Here is a 20,026-nt window from a genome sequence, read left to right as displayed (position 1 = left end):
GAAACACGGCCTGCAGCTCAGTCCATTCTATCTATGGGTGAGAGACACTGCCGGCAGCTCAGTCCATCCTATCCATGGGTGAGAGACACTGCCTGCAGCTCAGTCCATTCTATCTATGGGTGAGAGACACTGCCGGCAGCTCAGTCCATCCTATCCATGGGTGAGAGACACTGCCTGCAGCTCAGTCCATTCTATCTATGGGTGAGAGACACTGCCCGCAGCTCAGTCCATCCTATCCATGGGTGAGAGACACTGCCTGCAGCTCAGTCCATTCTATCTATGGTTGAGAGACACTGCCAGCAGCTCAGTCCATCCTATCCATGGGCGAGAGACACTGTCTGCAGCTCAGTCCATTCTATCCATGGGTGAGAGACACTGCCTGCAGCTCAGTCCATTCTATCTATGGGTGAGAGCACTGCCGGCAGCTCAGTCCATCCTATCCATGGGTGAGAGACACTGCCTGCAGCTCAGTCCATTCTATCTATGGGTGAGAGACACTGCCCGCAGCTCAGTCCATCCTATCCATGGGTGAGACACACTGCCTGCAGCTCAGTCCATCCTATCCATGGGTGAGAGACACTGCCTGCAGCTCAGTCCATCCTATCCATGCAGCTCAGTCCATCCTATCCATGGGTGAGAGACACTGCCTGCAGCTCAGTCCATCCTATCCATGGGTGAGAGACACTGCCCGCAGCTCAGTCCATCCTATCCATGCAGCTCAGTCCATCCTATCCATGCAGCTCAGTCCATCCTATCCATGGGTGAGAGACACTGCCGGCAGCTCAGTCCATCCTATCCATGGGTGAGAGACACTGCCGGCAGCTCAGTCCATCCTATCCATGGGTGAGAGACACTGCCTGCAGCTCAGTCCATCCTATCCAGAGACACTGCCTGCAGCTCAGTCCATCCTATCCATGGGTGAGAGACACTGCCTGCAGCTCAGTCCATCCTATCCATGGGTGAGAGACACTGCCTGCAGCTCAGTCCATCCTATCCATGGGTGAGAGACACTGCCTGCAGCTCAGTCCATCCTATCCATGGGTGAGAGACACTGCCTGCAGCTCAGTCCATCCTATCCATGCAGCTCAGTCCATCCTATCCATGGGTGAGAGACACTGCCTGCAGCTCAGTCCATCCTATCCATGGGTGAGAGACACTGCCTGCAGCTCAGTCCATTCTATCCATGAGTGAGAGACACTGCCTGCAGCTCAGTCCATTCTATCCATGGGTGAGAGACACTGCCTGCAGCTCAGTCCATCCTATCCATGCAGCTCAGTCCATCCTATCCATGCAGCTCAGTCCATCCTATCCATGGGTGAGAGACACTGCCTGCAGCTCAGCGCATCCTATCCATGGGTGAGAGACACTGCCTGCAGCTCAGCCCATCCTATCCATGGGTGAGAGACACTGCCTGCAGCTCAGTCCATCCTATCCATGGATGGGAGACACTGCCTGAAGCTCAGTCCATCCTATCCATGGGTGAGAGACACTGCCTGCAGCTCAGTCCATCCTATCCATGGGTGAGAGACACTGCCGGCAGCTCAGTCCATCCTATCCATGGGTGAGAGACACTGCCTGCAGCTCAGTCCATCCTATCCATGGGTGAGAGACACTGCCTGCAGCTCAGTCCATCCTATCCATGGGTGAGAGACACTGCCTGCAGCTCAGTCCATCCTATCCATGGGTGAGAGACACTGCCGGCAGCTCAGTCCATTCTATCCATGGGTGAGAGACACTGCCTGCAGCTCAGTCCATCCTATCCATGGGTGAGAGACACTGCCGGCAGCTCAGTCCATTCTATCCATGGGTGAGAGACACTGCCGGCAGCTCAGTCCATCCTATCCATGGGTGAGAGACACTGCCGGCAGCTCAGTCCATCCTATCCATGGGTGAGAGACACTGCCTGCAGCTCAGTCCATCCTATCCATGGGTGAGAGACACTGCCTGCAGCTCAGTCCATCCTATCCATGGGTGAGAGACACTGCCTGCAGCTCAGTCCATCCTATCTATGGGTGAGAGACACTGCCTGCAGCTCATTCCATCCTATCCATGGGTGAGAGACACTGCCTGCAGCTCAGTCCATTCTATCCATGGGTGAGAGACACTGCCTGCAGCTCAGTCCATTCTATCTATGGGTGAGAGCACTGCCGGCAGCTCAGTCCATTCTATCCATGGGTGAGAGACACTGCCTGCAGCTCAGTCCATCCTATCCATGGGCGAGAGACACTGCCGGCAGCTCAGTCCATCCTATCCATGGGTGAGAGACACTGCCTGCAGCTCAGTCCATCCTATCCATGGGTGAGAGACACTGCCTGCAGCTCAGTCCATCCTATCCATGGGTGAGAGACACTGCCTGCAGCTCAGTCCATCCTATCTATGGGTGAGAGACACTGCCTGCAGCTCAGTCCATCCTATCCATGGGTGAGAGACACTGCCTGCAGCTCAGTCCATCCTATCCATGGGTGAGAGACACTGCCTGCAGCTCAGTCCATCCTATCTATGGGTGAGAGACACTGCCTGCAGCTCAGTCCATCCTATCCATGGGTGAGAGACACAGCCTGCAGCTCAGTCCATTCTATCCATGGGTGAGAGACACTGCCGGCAGCTCAGTCCATCCTATCCATGGGTGAGAGACACTGCCTGCAGCTCAGTCCATCCTATCCATGGGTGAGAGACACTGCCTGGAGCTCAGTCCATTCTATCTATGGGTGAGAGACACTGCCTGCAGCTCAGTCCATCCTACCCATGGGTGAGAAACACGGCCTGCAGCTCAGTCCATCCTATCCATGGGTGAGAGACACTGCCTGCAGCTCAGTCCATTCTATCCATGGGTGAGAGACACTGCCTGCAGCTCAGTCCATCCTATCCATGGGTGAGAGACACTGCCTGCAGCTCAGTCCATCCTATCTATGGGTGAGAGACACTGCCTGCAGCTCAGTCCATCCTATCCATGGGTGAGAGACACTGCCTGCAGCTCAGTCCATTCTATCCATGGGTGAGAGACACTGCCTGCAGCTCAGTCCATCCTATCCATGGGTGAGAGACACTGCCTGCAGCTCAGTCCATCCTATCCATGGGTGAGAGACACTGCCTGCAGCTCAGTCCATTCTATCCATGGGTGAGAGACACTGCCTGCAGCTCAGTCCATCCTATCCATGGGTGAGAGACACTGCCGGCAGCTCAGTCCATCCTATCCATGGGTAAGAGACACTGCCGGCAGCTCAGTCCTGGCTACACATAAGTGAGAAAAAAACTTTATGCTACAGGAGCAAACATCAATCCCATAACTTGGGCAGATATGAAAAACATTTTAAAAAGATGTTCCTTATTGGTAGAATTTTTCGATAACATGCTAAATCACCTTGTGCAATCATTGCAACACTAAGCATTAATGACAGCACACTTGTTCCTTAAAATAAAAGAGTTTTACCCACAATTAATATGAAACAAAGTTTGTCTAAGTTACGAAAAGGTCATGTGGGTCCCAAGGAGACTGATTGTCTGCAGTTCAGTCCTCATTGCTCCAAGGTGACAGACAGGGCTTGTAGCTCAGTCGCGCGGTCTCAGGGTGAGAGACACTGTCTGCAGGTTGGTCCTTTTACAAGAGACAGTTCCTGTGGGCACCGAGCAGCGCCCACTGGCAGCGTCTGCGGGCCCGCGGGAGGGGGCACTGGCTGTAGCCAAGAGCATAATGCGCGCTGTGGGGCTCTGCAGCACATGCCGTCCGTGCCCATAAGCGGAGGAGTCCCTGCTCAAGCCATGCACAGTGCAAGTCAGACTCACACAGCCTGGCACACCAGTGTCTGGGGACCCTCAGAAGTCCCTTACTGAAGCATAGTGAAGGCTGTGGCCGAGCAGCAGCCATGCGTAAAGTGTGCTCTGTGGTACAAGCAGGGGCTAGGGACCCTGACTTGGGACGTGCGCACAGTGTGCTCCTCGGCACATGCAGTGCCTGCGGCCCTAGCCGCGCGTGAGGTGTCCTGTGCGAGGACGCATGGTCCTCGCTGCCTTCAGTAAGTAAACGGAATACACGGGGAAGAGGCAGCGGTGAGCAGCCTCAGAAGGCACCGCAGAAGAGCGGCGCTTCAAGAGTTAATGCCCCCTCCCACCCGCCTCAGCACCGTGATCCGCAGCAGCTGGGCTGGCTTGGTCATGCTACTGACACTGCCAGGGGGCAAAGGGGAGCGGGGCACGGAGGTCAGGCTTTAAAGTCACTTTATTACTTCATTTCAATGTAAACCGACCCTTCGGAGGGGGGCTTGTTCCGAGGCGCAGCCCCTGTTCCAGGGTTCGTGAGATCCCGTCCCGGGGGCTCGATAGACCCCGTCCCGGGGGCCGGAGAGAACCCAGGCCCGGAGGCCGAAGAGAACAGTCCCAGGGCTGGAGGGCTCGTACCTGGGGTTGGAGAGACATGTCCAAGAGCCAGTGGCTTAGCTCTGGGGCTGACTAGATCTGTCCCACGCCACTCAGTACCCCCTACCGCACGAGGATTCCACATGTACACTCATACACGGGACCCCGACATTTAATAATTTAATCCACCTTCACACAGCATATTAAAAACACCCTATCCACCTTCACACTGGGACCCTTGTATCATTACACTTTCATATCCTATCCACCTTCACACAGCGAGCCTTGCCTCATTACATTTACATATCCTATCCACCTTCACACCAAGACCTGTTCATTATTACACCCTCATATCCTATCCACCGTCACACTGCGAGCCTTGCATAATTACACCTTCATATCCTATCCACCTTCAAACCAAGACCTGTGCATCATTACACCTACTTATCCTATCCACCTTTACAGATAGCCTTGCACCGCTGCGACAGACGACATCCGCTTCCTGCTCAACAGAGGAGAGACTGTGGCCATCATCCTCCTGGACTGCTCTGCTGCCTTTGACACAGTCTCACATCGTACCCTATCCCGCAGACTACTTGATGCAGGAATCCGGAACACGGTCTTCGACTGGATCCGCTCAATCCTCTCCGGCATAACGTAGCGGGTCTAACTCCCCCCCTTTCTTCTCGGAACGCACACTGACCACCTGCAGAGTCCACCAAGGATCCTTCATCAGCCCCACCCTGTTCAATGTCTACATGGCCCCGCTCGCATCCATCGTCAGATCACACAAACTCAACATATCGTATGCAGACAACACCCAACTCATCCTCTCCCTATCCAACAAACTCAACATCTCCAAACACAATTTTCAAGAAGGGACGGAAGTAGTCGCCAGGTGAATGAAGAACAGCTGCCTTCAACTCAACAGGGACAAAACCGCAGTACTCATCATTGACCCACACCCAGACGCCTGAAATGTCACCTGGTGGCCCCCCACCATCAGGAACCCTCCCTCCTCCACGGACCACACATGCAACCTCAGAATCATCCTGGACTCTAAACTCAAAATGGACCGCCAGATCAACACTGTCACCTCTTCCTGCTACCACACCCTCCGCATACTCTGAAAGATCTTTAACTGGATCCCCCTCAAACACACGAAAACCGTCACCCATGCAGTCACCAGCAGCAAACTGGACTACGGCAACGCACTCTATGCCGGGATCAACAAGAACCTTACCCACAAACTCCAGAACGTCCAGAACGCTGCCATCAGACTAGTCCTCAACCTACTGCGCCACTGCCACATCAGCCAACACGTACGGACACTACACAGGCGCCCCGTCTAGAAGAGAATCAACTTCAAGCTACTCACCCACGCCCACAAGGCCCTTCACAACACCAGACACGCCTACATGAACCACCGCCTCTCCTTCCATGCACCCCAAAGATCCTCCCCTCAGCGCAGCTTTCACTTGCAACGGTACCACGCATCAAGAAGACCAGAACAGGAGGATGCTCCTTCTCCCTCCTCGAGGACAAGGCATGGATCTCTCTCCCCTCTCCACCTCAGACACACACAAACGCTTTCCAAGTTCTTGAAGGACCTCAAGATTAGGCTCTTCGACGAATCACCATGAGCATCCAGGAGCTCCATCACCCTCACACACCATCCACCTTCACACTGGGACAAATGCATCATTAGACCATCACGCACCATCCACCTTCACACTGTTGAAATATAATCGACAGACGTGAACATCGCCGGCGCCATCTTGCCTAACAAGAGCCATCGTATGCACGTAAATGGCACCCATTTTAGATACCGCGCCCATTTCGTGCGTTGTTGATCACCAGCGAGTCATAAAGCATTCTCAGCGCAACCCAGCCCCGGAGCCACTTCCTGTGCTTAACGCCCATGTCCTTTCATCCCCCTCGCACGAACAGGCCCATCGATAACCTCCTACCCCGCACCTGGCTGTTCGATCCGGTCCCAGGCAATAACCAGCCCCTGCGGATACAGTTTATTACCCCGTACAGTAGTAACTCGCTCCCCATCAAAGGGGTCGGAATTAATCAATGACACAACCCTCTTAGGTCTGACCGATCACGCATACTTCAGACCCTGCCGGAATGCCCAGCTGCGCGATAACAATCACCTGCAGAGATCAGGGTGGGGGACATTTGCTGTTGGGTATGTGTGGGAACAAGTTGGAAGCGGGGATTCCGGGGATGTAATAAACCACTGTCAGGAATGTGTTACCCTGCAATAAACAGTCAAGATTGTATATAAAAGGCTATGCCACAAAGGTACAGTGAGAGCAACTCGAGAAGACATTTTGTTTGTCCAAATTGACGTGTTCTCCTCCGGAGAAATAAACCCGTTCATCGCTTTCCAGATTTCCAGCGCCTGCCTCTTTATTTGATTATTAGCTTAATCGAGTAGATCAGAGGCGATTAACGCCAAAGCAGTGATTGATGATAACTAGAGAAAATCTGCTTTTCTACAATTGGCGTCCCAACGCGGGGCCCATCAGCGACACGTAGGTCCGGTAGAGAGGTCCCAACGACGGAGTGAACGACTGCAACGATCAGAAAAGTGCACCTACCTGAAAGAAACCCTCGTCTGGCAGCCGATCATCCGAACTTCACCGGTTCCGAACGGACCTCTCGAGTGATCTGCGGTCCTGACTGGGATCCCACAGGAGTGCCGCGGCAAAAACGGAGAACAGAGGACGGTCGGGCGCTGGAAGTGGAAGACTAAGAACTATCCAAACGGTCCGGGTAAGGTCGAGTAGGACGTTTATACTTCTGATTGGTAGGACGTTAAACGTCTGATTGGTAGGATGGTTTATCCATCTGATCGATTGTTTGATTGCATTGGAATAGTTTGATTTGAAAACATTAGTATTACGCTCTTTGGTTCTTAGGATATTTGGTTCTTTTTGAGATATTCCCTGCTTGCAAACAACGAAGAATAGGAACATTCTCTCTCTTTGCAGACAGTGAAGGATAGGTAGTGCGGATCTTTGTCCACCATTGTTTGAGATCTTCATTTGTCCGATTATACGTCATGCCTATCTTCTCCCCACTGATTGGTAATTGGTTCTGCCCGGACCGCTTATTAGAGGTCAGTCATCCGGCTCCACCGGAAGGCACCCCTAATAAGGACATGTATGTAAAATATGGATTAGTCGCTGTAGCTTACAGTAAACTATGGCATAAAAGTACTAAAACAGATCGAGAAAAGCAGTGGCCACTGATGGGATCTTTTGACCTCGATAAAATAGAAACACTAGAGAAAGCTCTACGCAAAAAGAAAACTACGCCAACTATGCTTGACAGTCTCGGCATGTGGCGAAAAGAAACGATTCAACGAAAGAAGAAAGATGAAGCAAGATCAGATAAGGAACTACGGAAATCCGCTCACCTAGTTGGTAAAAAGTTAGAAGAAGAGATTAAGGAAAGAGAAAACCCTAGGAAGGAGCGAGAATCAGAGATCTCAGGAGAATGCCCTGTCAGAAGATAGATAACGATTTACTACTAGGTCCACCAATTATCTACATGCCACCTCCTTATGCCCCTACTCATCCTCTAATACAACACCAAGATTCTCAGAATGTAACCAAAGGTAGCGCCAGGGCCTTGGTACCCACGGCCTCCGCGCCGACCGAGCCTCTCGTGCCTGATACCTCGTCAGACGACACACCAGTAAGAACCGAAACAGAAAAAGGGCCGGTAAGAATCCCACGATTGAGTAAGAGTGAGCGAGCAGGTATTGAGAAAATCGTCAAAACTGTGGTAGACAGGAAGGAAACAGAAGAATATACAACAGATATATGTAACTCTTATGTGGACAATCACAAGCGACACTTTGTTGTACATTTTTTCTATTACACCCTTACGGCTTATGAGGAAAAGTACAAGAAAATAGGGGCTGACCGACTCATGACTCTATACAGGAAGATAGATACAGGAGACGAGAATGACTGATGTGGCGGAACGTTTGTCCTATACCCTAGAAGACTTCCGCCACCTCATAGAACAAGGACGGGTAGTCAAAAACACGACATCGGAAATGACGGATCCTCCAATGTAGAGGCTAGACAATATGATGCCCATAAAAGAAGCTGCCCCCTATTGGGTCCCCCCTAGAGGACAGGGAACTCACGATGACCTAAATCACCAGGACGCCAAAGGAAGAGTGGTTTATAATTGGGTAGATCAGCCTTGAGATAGACCGGACATCCTGACGTTCCGCAAATCCTTGCCGGACTTGCGAAAGAATCCCACAGCGTTTTACACAGAATTAGGTACCGCACTAGGATCGACAATTATGACGCTTGCCGACATCGACTTTTTCTTTTGGCTATGCCTACCAGCTGATGTGTGGAAACAGATCAGGAAAATAGACCACACTGACCTGTTCGGTCATGCATTGGGACAACTCGATGTGCTGGACAAACAACAAAACCGCAGACAGAAACCTGTAAAAGCCATATTAGACCTACCTGACAAGATAGTACAAAAGGTAAAATTCCTGATTCCTGAGAAAAAGATAGATTGGTCTATAGTAACCGCTTGCCGTCAGAAACCCCAAGAAGACGTCTCATAATACTTCTCCCGGTTCGAAACAGTGTTCTCCGATTATAGTGGACATGACATGACATGTCCACTGCGACCGCACACCACTTGTTCGTACAGAACTATGTTAAGGGTCTGTTACCAGAGGTATCGCAGAAGCTACAGACCAGCGAAAGCAGTAGGACGGCCTCTAAACCAGCGGCCATCCTCCAGATGGCCCAGTACTATGAACACCAGAAAAATAAAAACGATAGGGCCACAGAAAAGATAAAGAAGGATTTAAAAGAACAAGTTATGATAGCGCAGTTACAAGGCGTGAACCTAGGGAAAGAACAGTACAAGGGAGGATATCAGCAAAGTATCCCTCGAACACCACCACCCAGAAATAATGTCTCCACACCCTACGCTGGACGTCAGGAATTAGGAGAGGATCAGTGCACATTTTGTAGAGGGTACGGACACTGGAAATCCCATTGCCCGATCCTGTTAGGAATGAATAAGAAAAAAGGGGCGAGAGAATTGACAAATGGACCGAGAGGTTGAGGACGTGGGAGAGGGTACGAAACGACGCTAGGGAAGAGAGACCCGGTAGAGTAAATGCATTTGACCGTCCCCGACAGAATCTGGACCAACAATCTGACTACGGCAACACGTACGACTTCGCATAGGACTGCCTAGGGCAAGGGAGGGACCCAGTCGAGCTCTATGTTGACCAGCAAGGCCCTTATGTTACCGCAAAGGTCCTGGGCACTAGGTCACCATTTCTGGTAGACACTGGAGCAACACGTAGTGCATTATCTAAGCGACTGATTCCAAGGGCAACCTTGTCAAGTCAAGTCAAGTCAATAAATTTATATAGCGCGCTACATACCCAGGGGGTCTCAAGGCGCTTGAGGAAGGGTGGTGAATTACTTGTCAAATATCCACGTTTTAAGTTGCTTTCTGAATGCTAGGTGGTTCTGAGTGAGGCGAAGATGAGTGGGGAGTGAGTTCCAGGTTTTAGCTGCCAGATAGGAGAAGGATCTACCTCCCATGGTGGTTTTGTTGATGCGAGGTACAGTGGCGAGGGCTTGGTTGGAGGATCGTAGCTGGCGGGAGGGGGTGTAGAAGGACAGTCGTGTGTTGAGGCATTCGGGTCCGATTTCGTAGAGTGCTTTGTGTGTGTGGGTAAGGAGCCGGAAAGTAATCCTCTTATTGACGGGGAGCCAGTGGAGGTTTTTCAGGTGACCAGAGATGTGTTCTTTACGCGGGATGTCTAATATGAGCCTGGCTGAAGCGTTCTGGATGCGTTGGAGTTTTTTCTGGATTTTTGCGGTGGTACCGGCGTAAAGCGTGTTTCCGTAGTCCAGTCGGCTCGTGACCAGAGCGTGAGTGACTGTTTTTCTAGTTTCGGTGGGGATCCAGCGAAATGTTTTTTTGAGCATGCGAAGAATGTTGAAGCAAGATGAAGAAACGGCGTTGACTTGTCTGTTCATCGAGAGTGAGGAATCCAGGATGATGCCCAGGTTGCGTGCGTGGTCCGTCGGGATAGGTGCTTTTCCAAGGGCCTCTGGCCACCAAGAGTCATCCCAGGCGGAGGGGGAGGTGCCTAGGATGAGGACTTCTGTTTTGTCTGAGTTCAGTTTCAGACGGCTGTGCTTCATCCATTCGGCTACTTCTTTCATTCCTTCATGCAGGTTGGTTTTGGCCGTGTTCGGGTCTTTGGTGAGTGATAGGATCAGTTGAGTGTCGTCGGCGTAGGAGATGATGTTGAGGTTGTGTTGGCGTGCGATGGCCGCGAGAGGGCTCATGTATACGTTGAAGAGGGTGGGGCTGAGAGAGGACCCTTGGGGTACGCCGCAGATAACTTCAGTGGCCTCGGACTTGAATGGTGGGAGGCGGACTCTCTGGGTTCTTCCGGTGAGGAACGAGGTGATCCATTCCAGAGCTTTTCCTTGGATTCCGATGTTGTTGAGGCGTTGTAAAAGGGTGCTGTGGCAGACTGTGTCAAAGGCTGCGGAGAGGTCAAGGAGGATGAGGGCGACAGTGTCTCCATTGTCCAGTAGAGTTCGAATGTCGTCTGTTGCTGCGATGAGGGCGGTTTCAGTGCTGTGTTTGGCTCGGAAGCCGGATTGTGAGGGGTCGAGGGATTTGTTGGTTTCGAGGAATGCGGAGAGCTGGTTGTTGACCGCTTTCTCGATGACTTTGGCCGGGAATGGAAGGAGTGAGATAGGGCGGTAGTTTTTGAGTTCGTGGGGTCAGCTGTGGGTTTCTTCAGGAGGGCGCTGAGTTCGGCATGTTTCCAGCTTCCGGGAAGGTTGCGGATTTGAGGGAGCAGTTGATGACATCTCGGAGGTGCAGTGCTATAATGGAGTGTGCTTTGTTAAAGATGTGGTGAGGGCAAGGGTCAGTGGGGGATCCTGAGTGGATAGAGTTCATCAGACGGATAGTGTCCTCAGTGGAGATTGGCTTCCAGTCATTGAGGATGTTCAGGGGGGTGGGGGTCCTGAAGGGGGTTGGGTGGGTTGGTCTTCGGGTCGGTTGTCGAAGCTGTTGTGGATGTCTGCAATTTTGTTGTGGAAGAATGAGGCTAGGGAGTCGCAGAGGGCTTGAGAGGGGGTGATGTCGGAGTTGGCCGAGGGGTTGGTAAATTCCTTGACGATGTTGAATAGTTCCTTGCTGTTGTGGGCGTTGTTATCTAGTCGGTCCTTGAGAGCGGCTTTCTTGGTAATCCGGATCAGTTGGTGGTGAATGAGGGTGGCGTTTTTGAAGGCGTCCTTGGTGCTGGTGGTTGGGTCTTTTTTCCAGGCCTTCTCAAGGGAGCGGCAGAGTTTCTTGGATTTTTTAAGATCATCGTTGAACCAGGAGGCCTTCTTGCTGCCTAGTTTGATTTGTCGTTTTTTCAGTGGTGCTAAGATGTCGGCGCTGTTGGATAACCATTGGGTGAGGTTGGTGGCTGCTTGGTCTGGGTTTGAGGAGTGGGCTGGGGGGTTTTGAAGAAGCGATGAGGAGATCTTGTCGATGGTGATTTTGTTCCAGTTTCTTTGCAGAGTGGGTTGAGGGTGGTTGTTGGAGGTGGGCTTGTTGTAGGTGAAGTGGACGCAGCTGTGGTCAGTCCAAAGGAGAGCTGTGGTGTGGCTGAAGGAGACATGTTTGCTGGAGGTGAAGATAGGATCGAGTGTGTGACCTGCGATGTGGGTGGAGGTGGTGACAAGTTGTTTAAGTCCGAGGTTGGCGAGGTTGTCCAAAAGGGTGGTGGTGTTGCGGTCGTTGTTCTTTTCAAGGTGGAAGTTGAGGTCTCCCAAAAGGATGTAATTCTCGGAGGGGAGCGCGTGTGGAGTGATGAAGTCCGCGATGTCTTCACTAAACTGTGCGCGGGGTCCTGGTGGCCTGTAAAGGAGGGTGCCTCTGAGTGTGGTTTTGGGGTCGATGTGGATCTGTAAGTGAAGGTGTTCAGAGTTGGCGAGATTGACGTCTGAGCTGGTTGAAATGCGGATGGATTTCTTATGGACGATAGCGATACCTCCTCCTATGTGGTCGATACGGTCCTTGCGTATGATCTTATAGTCTTCCGGGATGGCAATGGTGATGTCTGGGGCTGATGTGGCTTTCATCCATGTTTCTGTTAGGAAGGCGACGTCCGGAGAGATGGTGTCGAGTAGATTCCAGAGGTCAATGGCGTGCCTGTGGACCGATCGGGTGTTGAGCAGGATGCATTGTAGGTGGTTGGGGTCGGGTATCAGGTGTGTGATCGTAGGTAAGGAGTTGATCTTGGCGCCGTCGAACTTGCAGGAGTTGCAGGAAAGGGGTCCATGGGTGTGTCCAGGGGAGGCTTGAACGCAGTTGGGGGAACGGCCGGAGTTGAGGGCTAGGAGGGTGGTGGCATCATAAGTAATGCGGGAGGGGTGGGCATTACGAGGACCAGGGGGTCTGGCGCTGAGCGCGGTCCAGGCGCGGACGGGCGTAGATGGGCTTACCTTTGGCGCACCTTCGGCGTGGCCGTAGCGCGTGGACGCTGCGCGTTGGTACATCTGACATAAATGGAGAGTGGAGGGGGCGGAGCGTGGGAGGTTCAGCAGGGAGGCGGGGGCGAGGTTGAGGGAGGGCTCGGGTCAACCTGGGAAATGGCCGACCAACAACAACAACAAGGAGCAATGGAGCGCTATGAGGGTCAAAGATGCGAGTTCGTGCGCAGAGACAGTGGAGATTGTCTGGCTCAAACGTGACATCAATAGGATTTCATGGTACGCCCTCCACTAACCCCTTGTCCAAACCGATCCCCTTTGATCTTGAAAATATCGACACAATGTTTCTCCTATCCTCCAATACCCCAGACGCCATTATGGGTCTCGATCTGCTGAAGCATTTTTGAGCGACCATCAGATGCTCGCCTGACTGAGTCAGAGTCATCTTATATGACAACCACCACCATCTAAGACCTCACCCATCCCAACACATGTAACCCATTACCGAAGCAGACGTGTCCCTACTCGACACCTTACCACCGCACTTGTGGGCCAAGGCTGACTCAGACGTAGGACGAATGATGGTAGACCCAGTGCATGTGACAATAAGACAGGACGCAACCTTACCGAAAGTACCCCAGTACAAGATATCACCAGAGGGCGAGAAAGCATTGATCGAAATAATACAGTCACTGGTAGAAGCAGGAGTAGTAGAGGAGGTAGTGAGCAATGTCTGTAACAGTCTGATCCTACCGATCATTAAGAGACAAGGAGAGGGAGATGGGAAAGCATACCGCTTCATCATTGACCTACGAGAGGTCACAAAATAGTTGTGCCACAGTACCTTGTAGTCTCTGACATCACCACCATCCTGACTCTAATCCCATCCACTGCCACCACGTTCACCGTAATTGACCTTAAGAACGCCTTCTTCTCCATACCCATACACCAAATCAAGCGCTATCTCTTTGGATTTATCCTAAGATCCCGCTCGTACAGATTTTGTCGAGCACCCCAGGGGTACACAGAGAGCCCGAGCATCTACAGCCAGGCGCTCAAAAGACAGTTAGAGGAAGTACAGTTACCAGACGGGGTGGCGTTGATACAGTATGTAGACGATATCCTTTTAGCAGCAGACACCACTCCACTAGCAGTCACCGCCACCATCCAGCTCTTACACTTCCTTCCAGAGAATGGCCACAAAGTTTCCCGAAAGAAATTGCAGTTTTGCAAACCCCAAGTCACGTATCTAGGACACCTCTTATCAATGGAAGGGAGGAAGCTCACGCCTGACAGAATCCAGACTATTCTACACACTCCCGTCCCCAAGACCCAGAAACAAGTCCGCTCTTTGGTAGGCCTCACCTCATTCTGTCACCAGTGGTTGCCGAACTTCAGTCTCATAGTCAAACCCCTACTTTCCCTGCTAGCCAATGACACTCCATTACCTCTCCCTTGGACCCCCGAATGCCAGACGGCGTTCAAAGAATTACGAGATGCCCTTTGTTCAGCACCCGTTTTAGGAACCCCAGACTACTCCAAGCCATTTTCCCTCTATACACACAAAAGAGAGGGATGTGCCTTATCTGTCCTAACACAATCGATTGGTCCCAAGTAGCGCCCTTGCGCTTATTTCTCAGCCACCCTCGACCCAGTAGCCAGAGCGCTACCGGCGTGCTTACGCGCCGTAGCAGCTGCAGCAGTTTCAATCCGCCAGAGTGAGGGAATAGTACTCTCCAACTCCCTTACAATGTTAGTACCCCATGCAGTTGACACGCTTCTGAATCAGACCAAAACCCAACATCTGACTAGTGCACGACTGACAGGATACGAGTTGACCCTGCTAGCGCCACACATTACTCTGAAGCGATGCACCACTCTAAATCCAGCTACGTTGTTACCTCTGCCCGAAAACGACCCCAGCGTGACTCCCCTACATGACTGCGTGACCCTCACCAACGAACAGACAAGGAGCAGGGTAGATCTCCGAGACACTGCTTTTCCAGAACCTGACGGGGAACTATGGGTAGATGGCTCGTGCATCAAACTCCCAGATGGCACGACCTCAGCTGCATACGCCGTCACCACTGCCCAAACCATAATAGAAACAGCCCGCATTACCCAACAATCCGCGCAGGAGGCAGAACTGATTGCCCTCACACGAGCATGCACCTTAGCAGCAGGAAAGACAGTAAACATATACACGGACAGCCAGTACGCTTTCGGGGTGGTTCACCATTTCGGGCTCCTGTGGAAGGAAAGAGGATTCCTGACCTCGCACGGCACACCCATCCTACACGGAGATCTAGTTTCCCCCTTAAATGAAGCAGTCCTCCTCCCCAAGCAGCTAGCAGTAATTAAATGCCAAGCACATAAAAAAGTGACAGACATTATTGGACCGGGAAATGCACTAGCTGACGTTACTGCCCGAGCCACAGCCGAAGACAGAACTGCAACACAAATGTATGAGACTAGGTCACTAGCTGAGAAATGAACAGGCGCTAGGGTCACTATAAGAGACATACAATTGACGAGTACACCACACGAACTGACTGAATGGGCTCGGGTGGGACTGAAAGACGTCGAAGGCTGTGGAGGACAAAAGACAGAGACAAACGGCTGCTACCTAACGCCTATCTGATCCCCATATTGACCATGGCACACCTACCAGCACACATAGGATCCGCTCCCATGACCGAACTGATTGCTAGGGAATGGCATAACGGCAATATAGCAGACTCAGCAAAACACCTAGTGCAACAATGCATGGTATGCCTGCAACACAACCCAGGGACAGTAGTACCACGGGGAGGGTTTGGAGTCCCCGACCATCCCTTCGAAATCCTCCAAATGGTTTACATTCAACTAGAAAGGCGTCATGGTCTGAAATACGTTCTAGTTATTGTGTGCGCCTTCAGCAAATGGGTGGAAGCATACCCCACTCGTGACAATACCGCCGCTACCACTGCAAAGGTATTGCTGAAGAAATTCTTCCCCCGATACGGCCTTTATAGAGTTTTATGGAGCGACAATGGCCCCCATTTTATAGCTGAGGTCATCCAACACATACTGAAGGGGCTGGGAGTAAAACAAAAATTCCATGCCGTTTTTCACCCCCAGTCAGCGGGCCCAGTAGAAAGGTACAACGCCACGCTGAAATTGAAACTGGCCAAAATAGTCGCCTCCACTGGGCTGAAATGGCCCGATGCCCTTCCACTGGCATTGCTATCCATGCGCTCCACCCTAACCAGACACCAGTTGACCCCGTACGAGGTTGTTTTCAGAAGGCCGATGAATATTTGGGCGGCCCCGAAACCAACAACCATTAATGATGTCCCGGACATACTCGTGTCCGACTATTTGTGTAAACTGATGAGCGAACTAACTGTTAACCACCAACAGGTGCAGCAAGCCATACCAGATGTATCCAGGGGCCCAGGACACAATATCAAACCCGGGGACTTCGTCCTGATTCGGAACTTCCAGAGGTCGAAGAGTTTGGAACCCCGGTGGACTGGCCCCTGGCAAGTCTTAATGACCAGCCGAACTGCACTTCGAGTGGAAGGAAAGAAAAACTGGCTGCAAGCTCATCACTGCAAACGAATAGCACCGACACTGGCAACAAAAGAAGACGTGGACACCCAAGAAGAGCTCCTGGCCAAAGATCGACCAGCCCTGAGTTGTTACCCTGAAACAGAGACACTTAAGCGAACAGAGTTTCCAGACCCCACAGTGCCGTCCAAAGAAGGGTAAAACTTGCGGCGAAAGGAGAGTGCTCCGACGAAGCAGGCCACTAACTAAGTCAAAAGTCTCAGAGCGGTAGCCAACACTATAAAGGCTACCAGGAGAAACGCTAGACGAAAGTATGTGGTCCTGCTAGTCACCGAGCCTCTTGAAGGTGATGGAAGCTCCCGGACATCGGAAGAACCACCGCAACGACACCAAGACTGCCAAGATCCACAGCATAAAGACAATCATACTCCTCACAACATCTCTTACCAGTCTCTTACTAATGGTCACAGTCTGGATCATCGAAGAGAGTGCTCCTGCTTACCAAACACTGATACCGACCATGCAACCCACCACTGAAAAGCAACACTATCTGGTTTCACTGGCACAACGACTCCGAGAACGACGCAAAGAGTTCTGGAACAATTCTTTTGCACAGTTATTGCACCAACACAATCTTGCCGCAAATGCCACCAACTGTTGGATCTGTGGGCTACTCCCACATGCCACTGAAAACTCCATTCCTTTTATCCCTTCACCCTTCTCTGTTCATGGGTCCTGCCTCGCCTGGCTAATGCTCCTTCAAGAGAGCTACAAAGACAATGCCACATCCGATGGGACAATAAAACAATTCTATAACGAGTTCTGGCTGAACAAAACTGGAAGAACGACTGCTCCCCTATTGTCCTCTCACTTCAAACGCAACTTTCCCAATGAACATTCCTGCAAAAGAAAGAGTGGAAATGCAAATACTGAAAACCCAGCCAGACCAACCTTCGCCATGGGACTGAAATCGTGGTCCACAGCACTTGCCAGATCACAAGAACACTGAACACTGCCGACCCCCCTTCATTTGGTGCATCACCCAACATGTACTTCATCTGTGGTACAAAAGCCTACACCTGGCTCACAAAAGGCTGGGTGGGGGGCACATGCTACATCGCTTTTGTTCTGCCTCCAACCTACACTGCGCCTAGAGGACACCACCGAGAAAGGCGATCCGGAGACACGGACCAAGCGGACTCTGCTGCATCCGAGTTTCTTGATGCAGCCAAAGGCCTTGTCCCGCTTTGGGGTCCGATGACAAACAGCCGGGCCATCCGACACCTGACTCAGGCAGTAGAGACAGCTCTGAACGTCACAGCCGGCATCCTCACCAATAACACTGCTGAGCTTCAAGCGGTCCGCCTGTTGGCTTTGCAAAATCGCCTTATTTTAGACTTTGTACTGGCAGACAGCGGAGGGGCATGCCGCATCATCGGTGCCACCTGTTGCACTTTTGTCCCGGATGGCTCACCTTCTGTCTATAAGGCAATTGAACACCTTCACAGACTGGCATCAGAGATCCACCAAGAACAAGAGACTTGGACACTTGGAAGCTGGTTTTAGGGCATATTAAAAGATTGGGGTGGGAAACTGTTGATGATCATCTTGGTACCAGTTTTCATAATATGTGGCTGCTGTTTGGGGATACAATTGTGTTCTCTATGTCTGAACTCTTTGTGTCCAAAGACTGTAGATACTCGCATAGAACGAATTCATGCAATGTATGACACAGAGATACAGAATATCATGTGGATTGAAATAGATTAGCAAGATGTCTTGGAATGTTCAAAGGGGCGACTGTTGAAATATAATCGGCAGACGTGAACATCGCCAGCGCCATCTTGCCTAACAAGAGCCATCGTATGCACGTAAACGGCACCCATTTTAGATACTGCGGCCATTTCATGCGTTGCCGATCACCAGCGCGTCACCCTGACCTCACAGTCATCCCCCGCGCTCTACAACCCCCCAAGCACACATGCTAGAGTCATAAAGCATCCTCAGTGCGACCCAGCCCCGGAGCCACTTCCCGTGCCGAACCCCCATGTCCTTTCATCCCCCTCGGACGAACAGGCCCCTCGATAACCTCCTCCCCTGCACCTGGCTGTTCGATCCGGTCCCAGGCAATTACCAGCCCCTGCGGATACAGATTATTACTCCCGTACAGTAGAAACTCGCTCCCCATCAAAGGGGTCGGAATTAATCAATGACACAACTCTCTTAGATCTGACCGATCCTGCATACTTCAGACCCTGCTGGAATGCCCAGCTGCGCGATAACAATCACCTGCTGAGACCAGGGTGGGGGACATTTGCTGGTGGGGGACATTTGCTGTTGGGTATGTGTGGTAACAAGTTGGAAACAGGGATTCCGGGGATGTAATAAACCACTGTCAGGAATGTGTTACCCTGCAATAAACAGTCAAGATTGTATATAAAAGGCTATGCCACAGAGGTACAGTGAGAGCACCTCAAGAAGACATTTTGTTTGTCCGAATTGACGTGTTCTCCTCCGGAGCAATAAACCTGTTCATCGCTTTCCAGATTTCCAGCGCCTGCCTCTTTATTTGATTAAGCTAATAATCGAGTAGATCAGAGGCGATTAACGCTAAAGCAGTGATTGATGATAACGAGAGAAAATCTGCTTTTTTACAACACCAGTAACCATTCATCGACAGACCATAATGCCCCATCCACCTTAACACTGGAAACCATGCAGCATTAGACAATCACGCCCATATATGTATGAATGATTTCATGGTAGGGGTGGTTTCTTCTGGGGCGATGACTGACTATGTGGTTAGCATTGGCTCTAGATAAGACCAGGAGGTGTTTGGCAGGGTATCTCGAGACCAGTTGTGATTGAAGTTGCTATAAATGGCAGCAATTTTGTTGCTTAAGAATTGAGAAAGATTGTTGCACAGGTCCTGCGAGGGGCGATTGAGTTGAAGGCGGCCGTTGGTGTGGCCAAATATTTCACAATGGGGAACATTTATTTGCTTCTGTTGGTGCGGGCATCAATGCGGTCCACCAGAGCAGTGAATTTGGTAGAGCAGTGAATTTGGTAGTGCGCCTCATTTGGTGGTAGCATTTCGTTGTAGGTTTGAAAGTGCTCTACAGTGGCGCCCTGCCTCAAAATCCCACCATACAAGAAAAAAAACACGGGTGGCACATCCTGCTCTGTTCCGGCAACCAAACTATGGAACTCTTTACCCCGAACATATTATGTAAATGTAAATGTAGGTGTACTTATATAGCGCAACCTGTCACCCAAAGGGCATCCTGGCACTTGCTTAGGGAACCCGTCCTGGTATTCCCCTGTGGGAGGCCCCGGCAGGGTGTCCACAAGGTGAAAGCCAGGCATCCCGCCGCGAGGGGCCGTTGTGGAGATTAAGCAAGCTTTGCCCAGAGTTGCAGAGTGAGACCCCGTGAGTTGAGTAGGCACCGGAGCGAGAATTGTCGAGGCCGTGGAATTTTGAGCCCGAGACCCGCTGAGGCGGGGAATCGAACCCTGGTCCACGGTCGATCCCAGCATCCGGGTCTGCCGCCTCTAACCACTGAGCCACACTTCTCCACACATAGCCACCT

The sequence above is a fragment of the Lissotriton vulgaris genome, chromosome 4_1 (assembly GCF_964263255.1).
Source record: "Lissotriton vulgaris chromosome 4_1, aLisVul1.2, whole genome shotgun sequence".
Classification (NCBI taxonomy): Eukaryota; Metazoa; Chordata; class Amphibia; order Caudata; family Salamandridae; genus Lissotriton; species Lissotriton vulgaris.
The sequence above is the reverse complement of the archived record's forward strand: the minus strand, read 5'-3'. Positions refer to the sequence as shown.